Consider the following 19,701-nt stretch of genomic DNA (forward strand, 5'->3'; position numbering starts at 1 on the left):
AAACATCAAGAAGTACCGCACTAATCTTAAAAGACCCAGTTCTCTCTTTAGTTTCAAATATCAGATAACAGTCAATTACATAAAAAACAAGCATGTGCGCAAGTTGTTGAGATTAGTAGCCTTTAGTACGCAACCGGGAAAGTGAAGCTAATATGAATCGGCTTACACAAAAAAACATTCGATCGGCCACTTTTAAGCGCATCTCCAGTAAAAAATTGAGTAATCATTTTAAATTATTCACGACTTATAAAAGACCCTTTTCCTCATTATGGATTAAAATGGTCCGTGAAAATCCCTTCCTACGGAAATTGAACAATTTCAAAACATAAATTCACAAGCAAATCCAATTTAGATATCATGAATTAGATATCACAGTGAATTATTGATGCCATCAGCATCATCATTCTAAAATAAATTCTGAAATCCGAATTGTCGATTAACTGTCAAAAATGTTAAATAAGTGTACAATGTGTGGCATAACCTGAGCCGAATAACGTCGGCCTGAACTCGAGCACAATAGGCAATCACTCGACGCTCTGCCGGCTCGAGCCACCCTATGTGGCTCGACTTGTCACCGCACCCTACACACACTCAATGTCTCCAAGCATTACACTAGTCGGTTTACTTTCTAGTGGCGTCATGTATGAGGAGAATGCATTGGCGTGCAGCGTTCCGGTTTTCTATAAAACTTTTGCAATCCAAGCAAGAACAAACAGAACTCGGTTTACGTAGCTTTCTGACTTTAAATCCGTAAATAAATGTTTAGCGCAACGTTGTTTCGACATCTAATTTGTGCAACTTTCATAAACCAAGACAGTTGGGAGTAAAACAGAGGCTAGTATTTTATGCGTGTTAAGTACCTATATAATTTAAAATAAGTCGCTATGACACTTTTGGTATCAGAAAATGTAGTTATGTACCTATATGTAATTTCCACATGGTATTTACCTACGGCTCGCTATTGTGATGGTAGCGTTCAACACCACTTGCAAGTATTCGTATGTCCAATTGTCCACATGTCGGTCCTTTCCATAGTCAAGATTTGCCGCATCACTCAATCCAATCTCGATTTTCCATTTCAAAAGTTCTTTTGATACGGCGAAAATTTCGTTGCTAATATTTTTGGCGTGGTAGTCCATTTGAAATATACTATTAGGGTTCCGTAGCCAAATGGCAAAAAACGGAACCCTTATAGATTCGTCATGTCCGTCTGTCTGTCCGATTCTGTCACAGCCACTTTTTTCCGAAACTATAAGAGCTGTATTGTTCAAACTTAGTAAGTGGATGTATTCTATGAACCACATTAAGATTTTGGGGGTTCCCCATACTTAGAACTGAAACTCAAAAAATCTTTTTTCATCAAACCCATACGTGTGGGGTATCTATGGATAGGTCTTCAAAAATGATATTAAGATATTTAGGTTCCTAATATAATTTTTTTCTAAAGTGAATAGTTTGCGCGAGAGACACTACCAAAGTGGTAAAATGTGTGTCCAAAGTGGTAAAATGTTGAACGAGATCTAGTAAGTAGTTTTTTTTAATACGTCATAAAGGAACCCTTCATGGGCGAGTCCGACTCGCACTTGGCCGCTTTTCAATGGTATCAGAGGGCTGTTTGCCAGGAGCAACAGGTAAAGGCTGCTCATTTTTCAAGAACCACGTCGTCTCATTGTGCTCGCGGCTCGAACTCGCAATAATGCCGGAGATGCGACCCACATAATGGAAGAGAACACTTTCATTCAGATGGAGATTTCTTCTGAGCCACCACATTTCGTACAGGCTGGATTAAGACGAATATTGCTTGACGCTCCAGTAATTGTGAATAATAAAACTTTGCGTTTCGTAAATGGCTGCAATAAATGTTGATTAAATCTCGTATAAATAAATTAAGGTGAGTTGAACAACGCCGCCGAACGTAATTCCTGTAATAATATGAGAGTCTGCTTAAATAAGTTGCTTTTCTACGTGTACTTCGAATACTTGTAAAATATAATTTAACTCATTAATTTTTCAAGCAAGTACAGTGAAAAAGAAACGGTGTTTACCCTAAAAGTCTACGTTTTTGCGCAAACTTGTTTAGAATAACTAAAGAGTTACTCGAAGAAAAGATAACATCTAGATCGACGTTTATTTTATAAAATCAGAAGGAATATTCTATGAGCCATATTCTATTCTCATTTGGTCGTTTGCAGGAGCACTTGAAATATCAGCGGAAAGTTCTTGTTTATCAATAACATAATGGATATTTATTTAAAGAGGAACTAATTACACTCATACCGCACACTGGGTATTCTTCAAGTATAAAGAATAATTAGGGCATATATATAAAAAATAATTGGGGCATAAAAAAGTATTATTACCTAGTTATTTTCATGTTAACATTTGAATTCTACTAATACCATTCTATTAGCTAATTTTCGGTCCTTATAAGGTGTTTTCTCATGCGACGGTCGCGGCTTTAAACGTATTTACTGAGTGCCCGTGCAAATCAAGTTAACCTAGTATAAACTACCAGTGACGTTATATATGTAACTACTAGTAAGTAAATATCGTATTTCAGAGAGAAATATCAAGCTTCCATGCTTCTGTGACACATATAATACAAGTAACGAAGCATTATAAGTCCTGGGACTGTCGCGTTAAGCCTGCTCGTCTCGCTGCACTCCATTGTGCACACACGGCTAGTTTGCTCTCAAACAACAGCGAAAAGGTGTTAGCTCAAGTGGCCTTTGGTGCAATAAATTGAAGCTCCGCACTGAGCACAAGCTTTTAGCCGATTTAGCTCTGCTTTGTACTCATTTTCTCTTGTATCCAAGCAATGTCGGATCAGAAGGAACAATAGCTCTTCTGGAATTAGTGAAGTATAAAGTGATAAGACAGACTAAGATAAATATGATATGTTTATCATGGTTCAATTCAAAAGTATATTCCACACATTTATGACATCATTAAGGACTTTGAAGCGCTGGTGGCCTAGCGGTAAGAGCGTGCGACTTGCAATCCGGAGGTCGCGGTTTCAAACCCCGACTCGTACCAATGAGTTTTTCGGAACTTATGTACGAAATATCATTTTGATATTTACCTGTCGCTTTACGGTGAAGGAAAACATCGTGAGGAAACCGGACTAATCCCAACAAGGCCTAGTTTTCCTCTGGATTGGAAGGTCAGATGGCAGTCGCTTTCGTAAAAACTAGTGCCTACGCCAAATCTTGGAATGAGTTGTCAAGCGGACCCCAGGCTCCCATGAGCCGTGGAAAAATGCCGGGACAACGCGAGGAAGAAGAAGATTAATGACTTTGATGACACTAATGCATGAATGCTAACATTACTAAACTTTAATCATCTTATGACCGTAACACACCAGTTTTTTTTTATTTTGATGACTGGTCTGGCCTAGTGGGTGACCCTGCCTTTGAAGCCGGTGGTCCTGGGTTTGAATCCCAGTAAGTGCATTTATTTGTATGATGAGCACAAATATTTGTTCCTTAGTCATGGGTATTTTCTATGTATTTAAGTATTTATATATATCGTAGTCTAGTACCTAAAATACAGGCCTTCTTGAGCTATAATATTTATTTGTTTATAAACTTGCTTGGAAATAAGGCCATGTGTGTTGATTTGGTCAATAAACTCGTTTATCGTAGGTGCAGGCATATTAAAAAGTAAAGCCAGCTGCAGAGACCTGTGTCTGGGGTTGTTTCACATATACATTTTATGCAGGACCAATTTTCTCGAAAGTTGCGCTGAACTAGGTACCTTCTTATATATTACTAAATATAAATATCATATTTTATTGATATAGCCAAGTGGAGACAATATTTTGAGAGGAAAGATTAGTTGTAATTTTTCCATACAAACGTTCTCGACTTTTTCCTCCCAGGATTTTGGCCCTAGGTGAATATTATTTTTTGGTATTTTTGTTTTTATAAGAACTCAAACATCGCTAAAAACAGCCAAATAAATGCGCCGTAAACAGACGCCTAGAATACAAAATTGGCAAATATAAACGCACACAGATAATTTCTTTATCAGTCCATTCCAAAAATTTCGTTACGATTGGTTAAGTTTTGGAAGAGGAAAAGTCCAGAACGAATCCTCGATTTTTTTACGCAGTTTTTTTCTAAGTTGCAGTTGTCCTTATCGCACTAATTTTAGGAGCAGTCCCCGTGAGCGCGACGGAGATATTCATCTTAAATTCTCAAACCTGGGAAGGGGTTCAGCTAGCCTTTCTTCTTATGAGAGAATTATACCACGTGATCGTCCATACAAAGAGAGAAAACGTTTTCCCACTTCTAAATATTTTCCATTTTCCATGTTTTTTTATACATTTTTTTAGCGAAACCTATACACCTAGACTATATTATGCTGAAGCGATCGACAACAAAATCAAAGTGACTTAAGATTTAGTTAGTGGAAAACGTTTTCTCTCGAAATGGAATTTCGTTTAAAAAATACCGTTATTTTGCTAGGATCACAAAGCTATTTTTCCCCCTTACTTCATTCTACGCCATAGCTTATTATATAGCTAGGAAGATGTATCGAATATTTAGTATTTTTATGCCACGGCTGCAAAACTCCATTTAGAGGGAGGGGCGCCGTCGAATTTCTGTTTAAAGCGGGTTCCGTGGTGGAACTAATGGTCTTACTGTGTTGATTAACTTTATCAGGCGTTATGACGAGTCATGCCTCCCCTGCCTTATTGTATGGATGGTTCTGACCTTTGTAGATTAGCTATTGAACACGTGACCTTTACTTCACTGCGTCAAAACTAATTAGCTTAATAAATCACATTTTGAGAAAGTAAATCTCAAGTAACACTCTAAATTTGATTTGGGTATTGGAAGACGTTTAAGGTTCAACCGTCCTGTTGCCAGTTTTTCCGAATATATTCGTTTCTTGCAAATTATACCCATTGAGTAGATGACCAAATGAGCAGAAAGGTATACGTAACTTGAAAAACTTTTGTTTTAAATAACATTCGACATTCTAATAATTATAGCCGGTCAAACAAATTTGTAAGTGTAAAAATGAAGTAAGTAGGAAGAAAGCTCCTTCGCTCCCGCTCCCTTTCTATATAAGACAAGCCCCGAGCAAGTTAGCTTTCAAGCGGTTGCTACATAAGTGTCTGCTGCAACAAGAGTTCGAGAAGCGTCCATCATTATTCATTATATATCATTGAGTATATGTATAAAATGTGTAGCAGTGTATTAATTATATTATACATATTTTCGTATTTTTATTTGTGTGTTATATATATATGTATTGTATCTTTATTGGTATTGTAGTTTTTCAATTGTTTTCGATAGTTCTAATAAAGATCATTTTTCTTTCTTCTTGCGCCATTTTTACATGTCTATGTTTAGCCCGATGGTTGACTGGTTAATTCCGCCATTTGTAACATTTATTTTTTTGTAATTTGTGCAATAAAGTTTAAATAAATAGAATAAATAAATAAATAAGCGCGAATTTCACTTCGCACCTACATTTTATAATAATGTACACTGACGGAAATGGCTTAACAGACTAAAATTAGTAAAAAAATAATGGAGATTACTATTTCTATTTTATATTATTTCTCAGAATTTTCAGCTTGCAATTAAGTTCCACTCTTATTGAATAGTTAGGCAGATAGGTCCCGGTACATGAACTTTCCACTGCCTGTCTTCTGCATTTATTGGGAAATAATTAAAACGTCTAATGCAAATGCAATGATTTTAATACTTAATTACATATACAAACTATGTACACGCTCGTATGCATTGCAATTAACTATTCATAAAACTTGAAAAACCTTAGACAGATACTAAAATCAAATTTTAGTATCTTTCTAACAAACAGAAACGTCAAAAAGGCGTATAGGCTTGTTAGTTAGGTAGGACACATGTTAAGGTACATTAGGTTTAAAAAACGAAGTTTAAGAAAAGTCTCAGCGCTTTTTGGGATATCAATACGGCTACTATAATAACATACTCGTAAATCTAATTAGCAATCCTAAGTTCTTTCTCGGGGCAATTAGCAATCCTAAGTTCTTTCTTTAAAAAAATCTCGAACATAGGCCTAAATTCCACTTTAAAAATTTGTAACAAATTATGGACAAAGCTAAAAAAATTAAAATATCTTTTAAAAATCGTTAAACGTTTTGAAAATTTTAAGTAAAAAACATGATATTCACGCTTCCGGGCACGCACTTCCATCTTGCTTAGGCTTAGTCATAGTGGGAAAAGAACACGAACTTACTGGGCCTTAATGAATAACGTCAATATTTAAACATTAAACTATCTAACAACACGCTGTATAATTTTGGGAATTTACCAAAAGCGGCGCAATTAGCACGTACACAAACAGAACTGTGGCCGGAACAATCGTCTACTATTACGTTGCCCCAGCAGGGAAATTAACCAAACTATTCTCGCAGCTGTTCCCCTTTAGCTATTTTCCACTGCAAGTTTTGTGGAACTGTAATGACATAGCAATTATGCACTCTGTTTTATGGGCTTTGGAAAGTAACAAAAGCTTTTGGGGATAACCGGCCGAAAACGAAATGTCATTAACCTGCATTATTTGTGACTATTGTAAAATACTGTATGCAGTTACAAATGTAAAATATAATAGACCGTAAAACGGCCTTACTTTGCACCAATTTAAGAAATTATGAATATTTTAGAAACTATTCATTATTAATTATATTCAGATGATTTGATAATATGAACAATATCTTGTTTACACTTACTGCCACAGCGACGCGCTAGGCGAGCTGTCTGTTCGTAGGCGCTTTTCGCTACAAATGTATTATTTGCTACGCTCTTGGCGCGTAGCTCATGCTGACAGTATAAGTACATTACGATACAAGTGCGAAAAACAGGAAATTCGCAACTAGTGGCGATAAATTAAAATACGATGTCAGTGGCTTAAAGAATGATTTAGACACGTGTAAGATCTTGGAAAGATCTTTAAAAGATCAATAACTAAACGACATGTCAAAATTGACGTTTATTTCGATTCCGCTGTGATCCCAATAAGATCTATCTACGATATTTCTAACGTCAAAGTGACATTGGTTGCCCAAATCGAGCTGCTTTTGTCAATTATACGACATACAAACGATATTAAAATGAGAACTTATCTAAACCAGAACTTATCGTTATCGTATTTCATTCTTCGAATCGGGCCGTTACAATGATCGCCAGTAGATAAATAAAATTGCATGGAAATCTTACTAAAATCGCAACGTGCCAGCGACGATGACTGAAACTAACGCGCGTTGCTAATGTTTCTCACATATTGATCACAAGTAGCATTTTATATGAAAATTTTAAACACATTGAAATTATCCCTTTGACAACAGCTCGCTTACACTTACATACAAGCGATGCACTGGTGCAGAACAATGCACAATTTTAGCTCGGCTCACAGGTGGTACTCGTATTACGTACCTACGTATTAGTTCTTACTGGATATAAGATCGTTCAGGTATAAGGAAAGAAAGAAAAATATACTTCTTACTTACCTTCATGTATTCTTTTAAAATTTAAAATTCTGTATAAGTATATTACAATATGAATTTACATTAAGTACGGTAAACAGTTTTAAAACGAGATTCCTAGTACCTACTCAAATTACAGATGATCAGCTAAAACATCGCATTACATATCCCTCAATATCATTACTTCATGAGTATTGAACAAGTTGAAACCGTTCGTGACACACTTTTATTAATTCGATATGAGTTCATTAATATTATATTTAAATGTACCCATAAACACTACACTCGGCAGGTACCTAAAAATTACGTGCGCATACAATTATACTTCCAAAGATTAAAAAATATTCCTTTCATTTCTAAGGTAGTATTTTCGGTAAACATGTGTTTAAGTTGAATGAAAAAGTTAATATTATACTGCCCGGCAGTCAAGTGGTCATGAGGTTAACCTATTATAAAAGTTATAATTGAATTTATTATTCTCGACTCCGTTGTCGAAATTTCTTGTTTAATTGGTTGTTGTTATTGTTTAACGCAGGAAATTTCATTACACAATTTTCAAATACTGTAGGTAACTGTTTAGGTTTTAACTCCATCAATTTGAACGAATTACTTATATGTTTATCGCATATTCAGCGGGACATTAATTAAGATTCACATGCATTTACATATATTGTACGAGTAAATTACAATAATTCTGGTTCACAGGGAATTTTGTTATACCGTTTCGATGCATTAATTAATTGATTTTAATAAATAAATAAATTGCTAGCCGAATTACACACCAACACACACCACAAGTCATCGCAAAAAGACCATAAATTAATTTATAACACTAAAATAAAAACATTTTAAATAGTATTATCACCATGAGGTTAGGCAGGTGGTAGATTAGATTGGGTTAAAACTCGAAACATCGGAGCGATTGTACATATATATATATATATATATATATATATATATATATATATATATATATTCCACATTATAGCTGATATCATAGTTACGTAGAATGGTTTAAATGCTTTATTTATTTGACTGAAAAACGTTGACTATTATGTCAATGTTTTTCTTAAACAAAGTTACTTTATATGTCGATAGACAATATCAAGCTTTATCTCCCGTCCTGCAGAGCACGTTGCCCCCGGGCACAATATAACAATTTTGTAACACTATTACAATGTTTACGTCCCGCCTAATCCGTTTGTTATTAATATTAATCCGGGCACTGTAAATCTTGTGTAGGTAGGATAAGGCGACGTAGTGTCGAGAACAATGAAGCTTAGTTAGACCGGAATGTAATAATTTATGTAGGTACATATTGCCATAGTGTATATAATATTTTGTACCATGATTATAATTACGTTTGCGGTTTAATAGACCTAAAGGACAATTATCACATATTCTCATTGAATGGTCGCCGCCATTTCACCTGTTTCGTAGCAATAGATAAGTGTTATCATTTATAATGCCAGTTAATGTATGCTATTAAGCTAACTGTAGTACATTCTTATTATGTAATTTCATGACCTAGACAATTTTTACGTAAAATGGTCTTTTTATGATGTGTTTGCCTTTAAACTCATTTTTAATAATCTAGGAGGCAAACAAACAGACAAATCGCCTGATGGTAAGTGAATAATGCTACTGTTAATGCTGCTGATGCAATGGTAATGCTAATGGTAATGGTACTTAGCTGATATTAACGGTGTTGAATTGACACTAATTACACTCGAAAGACTTCCAATAGTATGAAGTCCTGTTCCTTTGTCCTTACATTTACCCAGAAGGAAACTCTTGATATATAATTACCCACATTTAAATGCTGTGCTATTGTCATAACTCATAAATATTCATTGAGTCAAAAATTATCATTGTTCGAGTAGGGTCACCAATAAATGTTTACATATAGATTCAAATCTATTTTCGCCTTATAACAATGGAATAAGATGCAAAGTTATACATATTTTTGACGCAGACTATATCATCTAGCGATAGCATAAAACAATAGACAACTTTAGAACTTAGTACTTATTCTTCAGCTGCGTTGTTATAAAAATGAACCCTATTTCCATACGCTAACGTTGATTTTTCATTTTCCTTAACGTGCGCGATACTTGCGAAGCTTGAAATCACAAAATATTCCGTCCTATAAATACCTGTTATTTCTGCGAGCTTTGGAATGTTTCGCTTAATAATCGTTGACTATGTCTGTGTACCTGTAAATGAAAATAAGAGACAGTTAGCCAATGAATTAGGTATTTAATTATTTAGCTCCACGTCTAAAAGGATAGTAGATGACCGGTTCTTTATACAGATGTACATAGTTCCCATTTTCATCTCTGGATATTAACATTATGGAAAGTATTTAAACACAATTTTAAAGAAACGGTCTTCCTTTTTTCTCTTAAACTTGTAAACAATAGTGCACCGGTTGTTGAATAGTTTTTTTTCTAATCATCAATTATACGTAACTGCATGTCATCAAATAAAAGTGAATTACGATTTGTTAATCGTAATTCACTTTTAACTGACTATAAGCACAGATCATTGATTGCACCTGTAATTTAAGTAATAATACGCAAAAGAGGTCAATAGACAGAAATCTAATGCCTCTTCTATAGCATCGACCAACGAGAAACTAAATTTGCTAGATATTTCGCTATAAACTCGCTATTCAAGATATACGGTCGGTCGTCAAAAGGTATTGAACGCGGTCTCGCCAGGGATTTGACTTGAAATTCACTAACATACAGTAATTGGTACTAAAACACTGATACATTAAGTTTGGCCTTTACAATATAAAGGATAGGAAACTTTGCCATCAAGAAATAGGAGAGGCCGGAAAACCGCTCAAAGATAGACGAGTGAGTTCATACGAGTCCATCTTTAGCGTTTCCGGCCGAGGCATTACATAGTGCTTTTCACGACTACTGCGAGGAAATAAATAAAAAACATTTGCATAACTATAAGTACTTTAATAGAAAATAAAATTAATATTGGCGTGAAGACAATTGTTGAAAGAAAGCGATGTATTTTTACAAGGAACATTTATATTTTTTTCACTAGAAAACCAATTTTTTTAGCGTAGATACGTGTTTCTTGTAATTTTTAGTCAAACACAATTTACACTATTCAATTCAGTAAGTAAGTATTTTCCGATCCCGCCTTTTTTACTTTTTTATCACTTTTAAGAGGCGTTTTTCTGTTGTTTGCTTCAAACCGACTCTAAATTTAGAAGCTTTTTTGCTAAAAAACCACAAACAGCTACAAAAGTAAAAACGCCTTAAGCGTGAAGTGAATGGTTTTGACGTTTTTTTTTTTTTTAAAGTAATTGGTCCTATAAATAACCTAATTTTATTTTCGAAGGAAAGAATTGCGCCAAAAAAGTCCTTTTACTATCACCAATGACAGATGATGATTAACAATGAAACGTTGTAGTTAGTAGTGGTGGTTCAGGTGCTACAGCTATTGCCTACTTTCCAGCTTGGTTTTAGACCATCTTTTGCCACATTTCCGAACAGTGGCGTGAAAAGTAAATATATGTTCAGTTGACTAGCCTATGAAAGGCATTGGCTAAACGCGTATTTTTGAAAATTTGCCGAACAATTCAATTTTCTAGACAGCTTTTAATATTCTCAGGTCCGCTATTATATTAACTAAAATTCATATTATGTTACCAGCAGATGTTAAAAGAAGAGCACTAATATGAGAATAGATTATTTTGTATTTTTATTTTCATTTCATTATCATAGCTTACATGTCTACACGGGATGCTCCACACTTTGGTCACTTAGTTAATTTCGTTAGATTTATCGCGGCTTCTATACAATTGACCGGTAACCACATTCCATTTCATTTTCTGGATTGAAAAGGCCATGCCAGGTTCTTTTAGGTCATACAGTAATAGAAATAAGAAGCATTCCTTTTTTTATGACAAAGGACAATTCATTTATATCAGTAGTAAGTTTAGCGTGACAATCCCAAGAAAGGGTCCTTGTCCTTACAACCCTTCCAGAGGGATTTGCAAGAATAAACAACGTCGCCCTAAAACTGTTTTTAGATAGAAGAGGTCACGTATGCTGCAAGCAAACAAAGATGTCAGGGTGTCCGCGTGCTTTTAGAAAGGGTCACGTTGAAAATCAATAAGCCTTTTTGTAACAGGGACACTGGGGTGAGTTGACCTTACGTCGTGAGTAAGCGATAGTAACGGCCGAAATAATGCGGAATGTTTTTCCCCTTACCCACGTGTTGCATGGTGAATATACATATGGATATAGCTATACAGAAAAAGTTTTACTATGCAGTTCGGATAACAAATTTTTTGTTTACGTTTATGAGGTTGCTTCCTTTAATAAAAGTTATTCAGTACAAGCTACACATTCACTTAGCAATGTATTGCTAAGGTTTGAGAAATACATCATGTAGCTATTTGTTTTGAGCTGTCATTTTCCTAAATGGTTATCATTAATATTATAAATTATCCTCCATTATCGCTAAACTCAATCCACGCGAAATTTCTTTTCTCATAAAGGTCTAAGTGAACAGTTTCCGCGGGTAACGATCCCGACTTCCGCGCCCAATCGATCCAACACATCGTTACGGGCTTCAGGCAAACTGCCGACTATTATTCAGAACTGGGTGATGGCAATTAGACACACTAACACAATGCTTACACAGTCTAGTCTACTTTATTTGAACAGTATGCAAACTATATGCTAGTAAATTAATTTTGTATCAAGCAGAAACATGTATATGTACATAATTATATGTATTAGTCTATCTTTTATACATTATATAAGTAGTAGTATTTAACTATTTATATATTTTTAATATTATTTGACTTCACGTTTAATTTTTTCCTTATTATTTGTTATTATTTTTTCCTGCACCAACATACACAAATGTCTCTGTTTGACCCAATGGTTGACTGGTAGAGAATGCCTTTTGGCATTAAGTTCGCCATTTGTACATTTTACTTTATGTGTGCAATAAAGTTTAAATAAAAAACTAAATAAAACGTATACGAACGATGCCATTAAGCTTAGAATAAATTTAAAAGTAGCAAAATTTACTCTTTTGGGTGATATTTAAACTCATGACCACTGGATCACTAGCCCAATGCTCTCCTATCTGAGCTAGTAAGATATAGTACAAAGAGTGGGGAAGTAGGTTATCTTCATACAAACGCACCACGCGCGGCTTGTTTGTATGCGCCATAGTATCTATGCGACGCCGCACGCACACTCAAACAAAAGCCCCGACTGGCGCACTGAGAAACGGGTCGAGATTTTGTTTGATTTCGTTTGTATGAAGATAACCTACTTCCCCACACTTAGTATTATGACTAAGACCTCACCCAAGGACAGCAAATATTTCCACCATATGGGCCTAGGGAGTAGTATTGGCCGAACGTTAATTAGAATTGACCATTAAAATTTTGTGATTATAAATTGCACCGTAAACTTTAACCGTCCGTTAAGTTTTGCGTGAAGTTTTATCTGGCAGTTAATTTATTTGTTAGTTATCCGATACTTTACTTCGAAAATGCCCTAAATTTAAAAGTAGAAAAATGCGCTGTCTTGTGTGAGACTTGAGGGTGCCTCACTAGCAGTGTTGGCCGAACATTTATTAGAATTGACCATTAACTAATACAAATTGAACAGTAAACTGTAACCGTCTGTTGCGGTACTAACTACCAGATAAAAATTTAAGACTATCTGCCAGTTAAGCTTATTTGAAGATTGTGCGACGCCAACGATGTCTTTATTCGTCAGATAAGTGGCAAGTAGCTTATTCAGGATTTTACTTGGGCATTGTGAAACAGGCCCGTATTCTAAGTTTTACATGCAAGTACTTACAAACTCAGTTTTGTTGACCTACTTTTGAAGTTTTTTTTTTAATTTATTGTAAAGCTATTTGGCTAAGATTTATATATTAAGATTTATATAGATTTAGCTATTGTTTAGCTAAGAATAATAAAGCATAGTACATTTTATTTACAATTTATAAAAAAAATAGAATCCTGCTATAATTACAATAAATCTCTGAAGTATATATCTGTACACAGAAAAAGCAGAAATTCAAAGAGGACACTTGGCGAAATTTTTTTCACTTCGTTACTTTGATATTTCTTGAAACTCCCCGACAAATTAAAAAAGCAAAAGCGGTATTATGAATAACGAACTTTTTTTATTTTCAAGTTCAGGGGCAAAGAAGTATTCTGTCGCTTGCTCTTCCTAAAAGTTGAAATAAATTTATAGGTTATAAAGCTGCTTAGGGGCAATCGTTGGATCATCAATGTTATTATAAATTTTATAGTTAACTTGCAGCGATAGGATCATACAGCTTTCTTCATTTTATTTTCTCTAAAGCAGAGTACTTAATGTATAAACAACATAAAAAGTTTTACGCAATCATTTTTATGATCTAACATCATTAGATACAATCCGACAGTTACCTTTAACCTAATATTGCGCTCTCAGCTCCAAGGACTCGTGTTACCCAGGAAGTAAAGTTATTACGAACACTTAATAACCTTATTTACCATACCCAAGAGTTGACACGAGATAAGAGTTGAGGGTGACTGACGTATTTTATTATTTACATTGAACTTTAGCAAACTATACACGTGGCGCACGTTTATAGACCATTCATATATTAAGTCATGCAGATTTATGTATTTTTCGTAAACGCCAATTTTGTTTGCTACGCACGTAAATTTATTTACCTGTAAATTATATATGTACAAGTTGAATATATTATATTAAAAATAATACTCGTGGATACATGTTGCTAATGGAGTGACTTAAAGTAATCATCGGATACGTTCCTTATCGTTACACTCAGGTAGATTCTGAATTAACAATTTGTTTAGGAGTTTGATTATATCTTTATATGATATGATATGACCTTGACAATCGTCTAGGTGCACATCTCACACACGACATTCACTGCATTCCGCGTACACCGATCAGCGTGAGCGATCTTCAAGGTCATGTCAAAACCATAACAAAACCGACTCATTCACTCGTTCTGTTCAAAAGTGATTTATTTTGCGACGCCGTATATTAAGGATACTAGATAAAAAACTTCGATGATATTTTTTAACTACATAGTTACCTCTCCTGACGCAGTTTTGGCATGTGGTAACAAAAATAATAGACATTTAATTTACCAATTACAATTGTGCTCACCAGTTGGCGCCACTGCAGAGTGAGGTCCAGAAAAACAGATCTCAAAATTGTACCATGCTTATTAAAAAAAAAAAAACAATATGTTCTTATACACAAAGATATTTTAACTTCTAAATTTGCCATTCTTTGCATATATTTTAGTTGGAACTTTTCTTAAACCACTAACATTTATTGAACTATATCTAATGTTTACCATGATTCATCAAAGATGGAACAATATTTTCCACAATTATGAATAAGAAGTGAATATTCACGATAAACTAGCTTGCATCCCCCAAAGATTCTATGCATTTAACATTTTGGAAGAGCTTCGTTTAAATTAGCGGCCCTAGCGGCGAAATAAACGCGGTAGCCCTTATTGGGAACATAAAAAGACAAATAAAACTCTAATCTCTTAAATATAAGAGAAAATGAAATGAAATATCATTTGCGATGCAAATGTTAAATCTTCCTACATGCCAGACAAACTTTAAAAAGAGTTCTTATAGAGCTTTTAATAAAAATAAAAAGTGCGAAGCCCATCAGACTACGAAGACGTGGGCTGTGGCCCCGACCCACGCCCTCGCCCACTTCTTACACACCTTCACCTATTTTGAACTATATTTAATGCAAAATAGTAAAATATCATTTATGATTCACAAATTTACAAATATTTACCCAATAAAATGTAACATAAATTGTTTAATGAAATGTAACAATGTTTTAATTTAATTCACAGGCCACTTCAAAAATACGCTGGCTGAAAATGATATTTGAATCATGTTATTTAGTTATCGTGCATCTCGCCCACGCCAATACACGTACGGACACGTACGAGCGAAATACACGATAACTTAATGACACCAGTTATATGTCATTTTGATATCAGTGTACGTTCGAATTTTCATGTCATTCGCTTATACGCCGCCTACGTAGCGCTACAGCGTAGCTCGTAGTTAGTCGGTAGCGTTACTTTCGTAGTAGGTGCCTATGTAGTTTATCGTGAATGTGGCGTGACTAGGGAGGCCAATTCAAAATTACATTTGATATCAATGTGACGCCTATCTTAATTATATCATTTTGGAATCATTCTTGCGTCACGCTTGCGCTAATACATGTACGAACAAGTTCGAGCGAAATGAACGCGCGAATAATCATATTCTGCACACATTTTGGAAAGAACAATGACCCTTAAACTGAAATAAATGTCATATACTAAGAAAAAGTGACCAAGCCGCGATAGCAGAGGACGCTGGTTCGATTCCAGCCTGGGGCACTGGAGGCCTTGGTCACTTCTTCTTAGTATATGACATTTATTTCAGTTTATAATTTATATAATAGTGTTTCTACTTGAAATAAAAACAAATTAAAATATTTTGTAAAAATAATTTTATTTGTTTCAATACTTCTAATAGTAATAATGACCCTCTTTCAGAGCAAGAGTTTAAATATTTTTGCGCGTTGTTTCATCCGCTACAATTGAATCAGTTGATACTCTGATTATACCGATCTATTGATCGGCACTTGATCAATATAATCATTAAATCACTATCAACTGATTCAATTATTCTCTATAAGTAGTGCACACATTGTACGTTTATATCCGTCAAAGGGGAAGCAATTTGGTGACATTCGATTAGTATAAATTTTAAAAAAAGCGGCCAAGTGCGAGTCGGACTCGCCCATGAAGGGATGCGTAACATTTATGACGTATTAAAAAAAAATACTTACTAGATCTCGTTCAAACCAATTATCGGTGGAAGTTTGCATGGTAATGTATATCATATAGTTTTTTTTAGATTTTTCATTCTGTTATTTTAGAAGTTACAGGGGGGGACACACATTTTACCACTTTGGAAGTATCTCTCGCGCAAACTATTCAGTTTAGAAAAAAATGATATTAGAAACCTAAATATCATTTTTGAACACCTATCCATAGATACCCCACACGTATGGGTGATGATTTATTTAATTAGGTGATAGATTAATTTCCGGAACACTTTGTAAATATTGTACAGTTATTTTAGAATTTTAGTAGTTAACTGAGAGAAGACTGAGAAGCAAGTGAGATTACCGAGCGATGTCAGCTGTGGGCCTGTTGCCTTTGAAAGAGAATCCTACCGACGAAAGCCCCAAGGATGGCTCCAACGAGGAAGGTAAATATTTTGCAACTCATTCCATCATTTTCCATCACCAAATCACCTTAATCCCACTTTATTTTAGTTATTTTTGCAACGAATCCAAGATTTGTTTTTATTCCATATTTTATTGCAATACACATCAAAAATTAATAAGAAAACAGTTTATGACGTATTAAAAAAAAACATCATTAAAGTAATTTTATGACGTGTTAAAAAAAAACTACTTACTAGATCTCGTTGAAACCAATTTTCGGTGGAAGTATGCATGATAATGTACATCATATATTTTTTTAGGTTTATCATTCTCTTATTTTGGAAGTTACAGGGGGGGGGGGGGACACACATTTTACCACTTTGAAAGTGTCTGTCGCGCAAACTATCCAGTTTAGAAAAAAATGATATTAGAAACCTAAATATCATTTTTGAAGACCTATCCATAGAAACCCCACACGTATGGGTTTGATGAAAAAAGATTTTTTGAGTTTCAGTTCTAAGTATGGGGAACCCCCAAAATTTATTGTTTTTTTTTCTATTTTTGTGTGAAAATCTTAATGCGGTTCATAGAATACATTTAGTATAGCTCTTATAGTTTCGGAAAAAAGTGGCTGTGACATAATCGGACAGACAGACGGACATGACGAATCTATAAGGGTTTCGTTTTTTGCCATTTGGCTACGGAACCCTAATAACCGAAATAAATAACCTTTTAAAACGCGTTCAAAAATCTCAAGAAGTGCGGATGGATTCAGTGGCTGACAAATAATACACAAGTAAAATTTGTACGACAAAGTGCCACTGACCTTTCATATTCAGCGGTTTATTGACCGCTGCCTTCTTAAAAATCCCTACCATTTTGACCAGTTTATGTTCTAACGTACATGGAGCCTTCTGGTACAAGATTGTCATTCAAGAGCCATGGATTCTACAAATTCATACGAGTAATGTGTTGTATATTAAATGTCACCTCACCTCCCACTTTTTTCTAAAAATATCGTTTGATTAAAAAGTGCATCGGTACTGTTTTAAACAGGTGTTGTGTTAAACTACCCCAACCTCCTTATCTGGATCGAGCTCTATTACAATACGGAAGTACCATTTGCGCAACGAACGGTATCGAACGTGAACAAAGCGTTCTTCACAAGTGTGTAGCTTGTTCAATCAGCTCGTATGGGGTTCGGCAAACAGTATTGAATGGGAGTAGCAAGTGGAAAATGTTCATCTGGCCCCCAGTTTAAATGTTCAATACAAACAATGATTGATGGGAAATTTCTTGAAGCATAGAAGTTAACTTTGCATACTTATGCATGTACTATTAGATACGTGTTCATTTTAAATTAGTACAACGTTTTAAGCGGATCTGACTAAAAAGTGATTATTTAAGATGCTATTTTAGATATCCATTTTAACGCAATTGTCACTCGTTGCTAGTAGATTGATTGGTTAATATACAACTTGAAATGCTACTTATTTGTTAATTTTACAAGAATTCAGTTATTAATCATATTAAAGTATAAATAACTTAGTATAGTTTCTTATTGTTGATGTAAAGGAACATTAGAAAATATGCTATTCACCAACTTTACCATCCTATCATAATATTCACATATTACATATATGTACTGTAGTTAATATATAAATAATATATTCACTGTTATAGGGAATTTCCAATCTCAACCCCTAAGGGTCATAATTTAGAAGTAACAGTGCAACCATTAACAGTAACACAGCCACGGGGCCCAAGAGATAACAGCACAAGTTTCTCAGATGATCAAGTTAGTTCGCAGTCGCGATAAACAACAATGCAAGTCAAGCATCCCTCCGAGTCTTGTATTGCGAGACTTTGTTTTAAGGACGTGACCTTATTCCTAAGCAAATGTTTTCTAGATTGTCTTGCACTTTGAGACTTACTATAAAGTAGTAGCCAAAAGTTTGTGCCAGACATGTTTCGTTAGAAAATTCGGTATCTATATTGGTCTATATTGATTGCTGTTTAATACAGGTCACTTCAATTTTAAACATTATATTAGGTACAATATGCTTAGTATCTATACCTTCACTAGTGATCGAAAACTGTTTGGTTTTGGAACACGTTTAAATGTTTTACATGCTCGCTTTTATTTATTACTTTTAATGTTTTGACGTTAAAAATGTAGACAGTAAAACATTATTTTATTAATTCTTTTTGATACAATTGATGCGTTAATTTATAACATAGATTTTACATGTAACTCCTCCTTTATGTGAAGCTAAAATTCAAAAACGTTAAAAAATTCATGATTGAATACATAATATACTACCTAATCACTAAGCATATTTATTTTTTGTCAATCAGAAACGTCTGAGGGCTATACTATAAATTTATTTTCTCCAATATGCTCGGAAATGTTCACCTTATTGTAGCAAAAATAGTACGGGAAGTTCTTCGTTATGGTTAAACTCAAATTAAAAAAATTCAAACCATTATTGTCGTGTTTTAGCGGACGGGAAAGTTATTACTGTATTGTTTTTACTTTTTTAAAACATTTATCCACTAAGACAAACGCAAACAGCCAATTAATACAGCCGCAGGCTGCGTCTACACGAACCGGTCAGCGTCATTTCAAGCTATAGGATAGAGTCGTGTCATAGACTATATAACTTTTATATTTTTTTTAACAATCGAAACTCATCCACGAATTGCCATTTCCCGGCCTCTGCAATAATGCACTAATATGTATTAAAGAGAATATCTTGGGGAGGGGGAAATTATTTTTTACTAGAAAATTCATGTGTCTCACCCAATGTAAATAAGTATTTCAAACGGAATACTTATGTAATTTTGGTTTAATTCCTAATTTAAATAAATAAATAAATAATTATTATAAGGCATTATTACACAAATTGACTAAAGTCCCACAGTAAGCTC

General features: G+C 34.4%; 1 protein-coding gene across 3 annotated transcripts in view; it reads right to left on the bottom strand.

Annotated features, from left to right (window-relative positions):
- Nucleotides 1-19,701, bottom strand: part of LOC133521522 (slit homolog 2 protein) — a 144,494-nt gene that overhangs the window by 64,466 nt on the left and 60,327 nt on the right. The window contains exon 2 of one of the 3 annotated variants that reach the window (XM_061856526.1): nt 9,640-9,699. The exons of the other annotated variants lie outside the window; for them this stretch is intronic. The gene's annotated coding sequence lies outside the window, so the exon portion shown is untranslated. The remainder of the gene's footprint in view (nt 1-9,639; nt 9,700-19,701) is intronic. 3 annotated transcript variants of the gene reach the window in all.

This window comes from Cydia pomonella, chromosome 9, assembly GCF_033807575.1.
Source record: "Cydia pomonella isolate Wapato2018A chromosome 9, ilCydPomo1, whole genome shotgun sequence".
Lineage (NCBI taxonomy): Eukaryota > Metazoa > Arthropoda > Insecta > Lepidoptera > Tortricidae > Cydia > Cydia pomonella.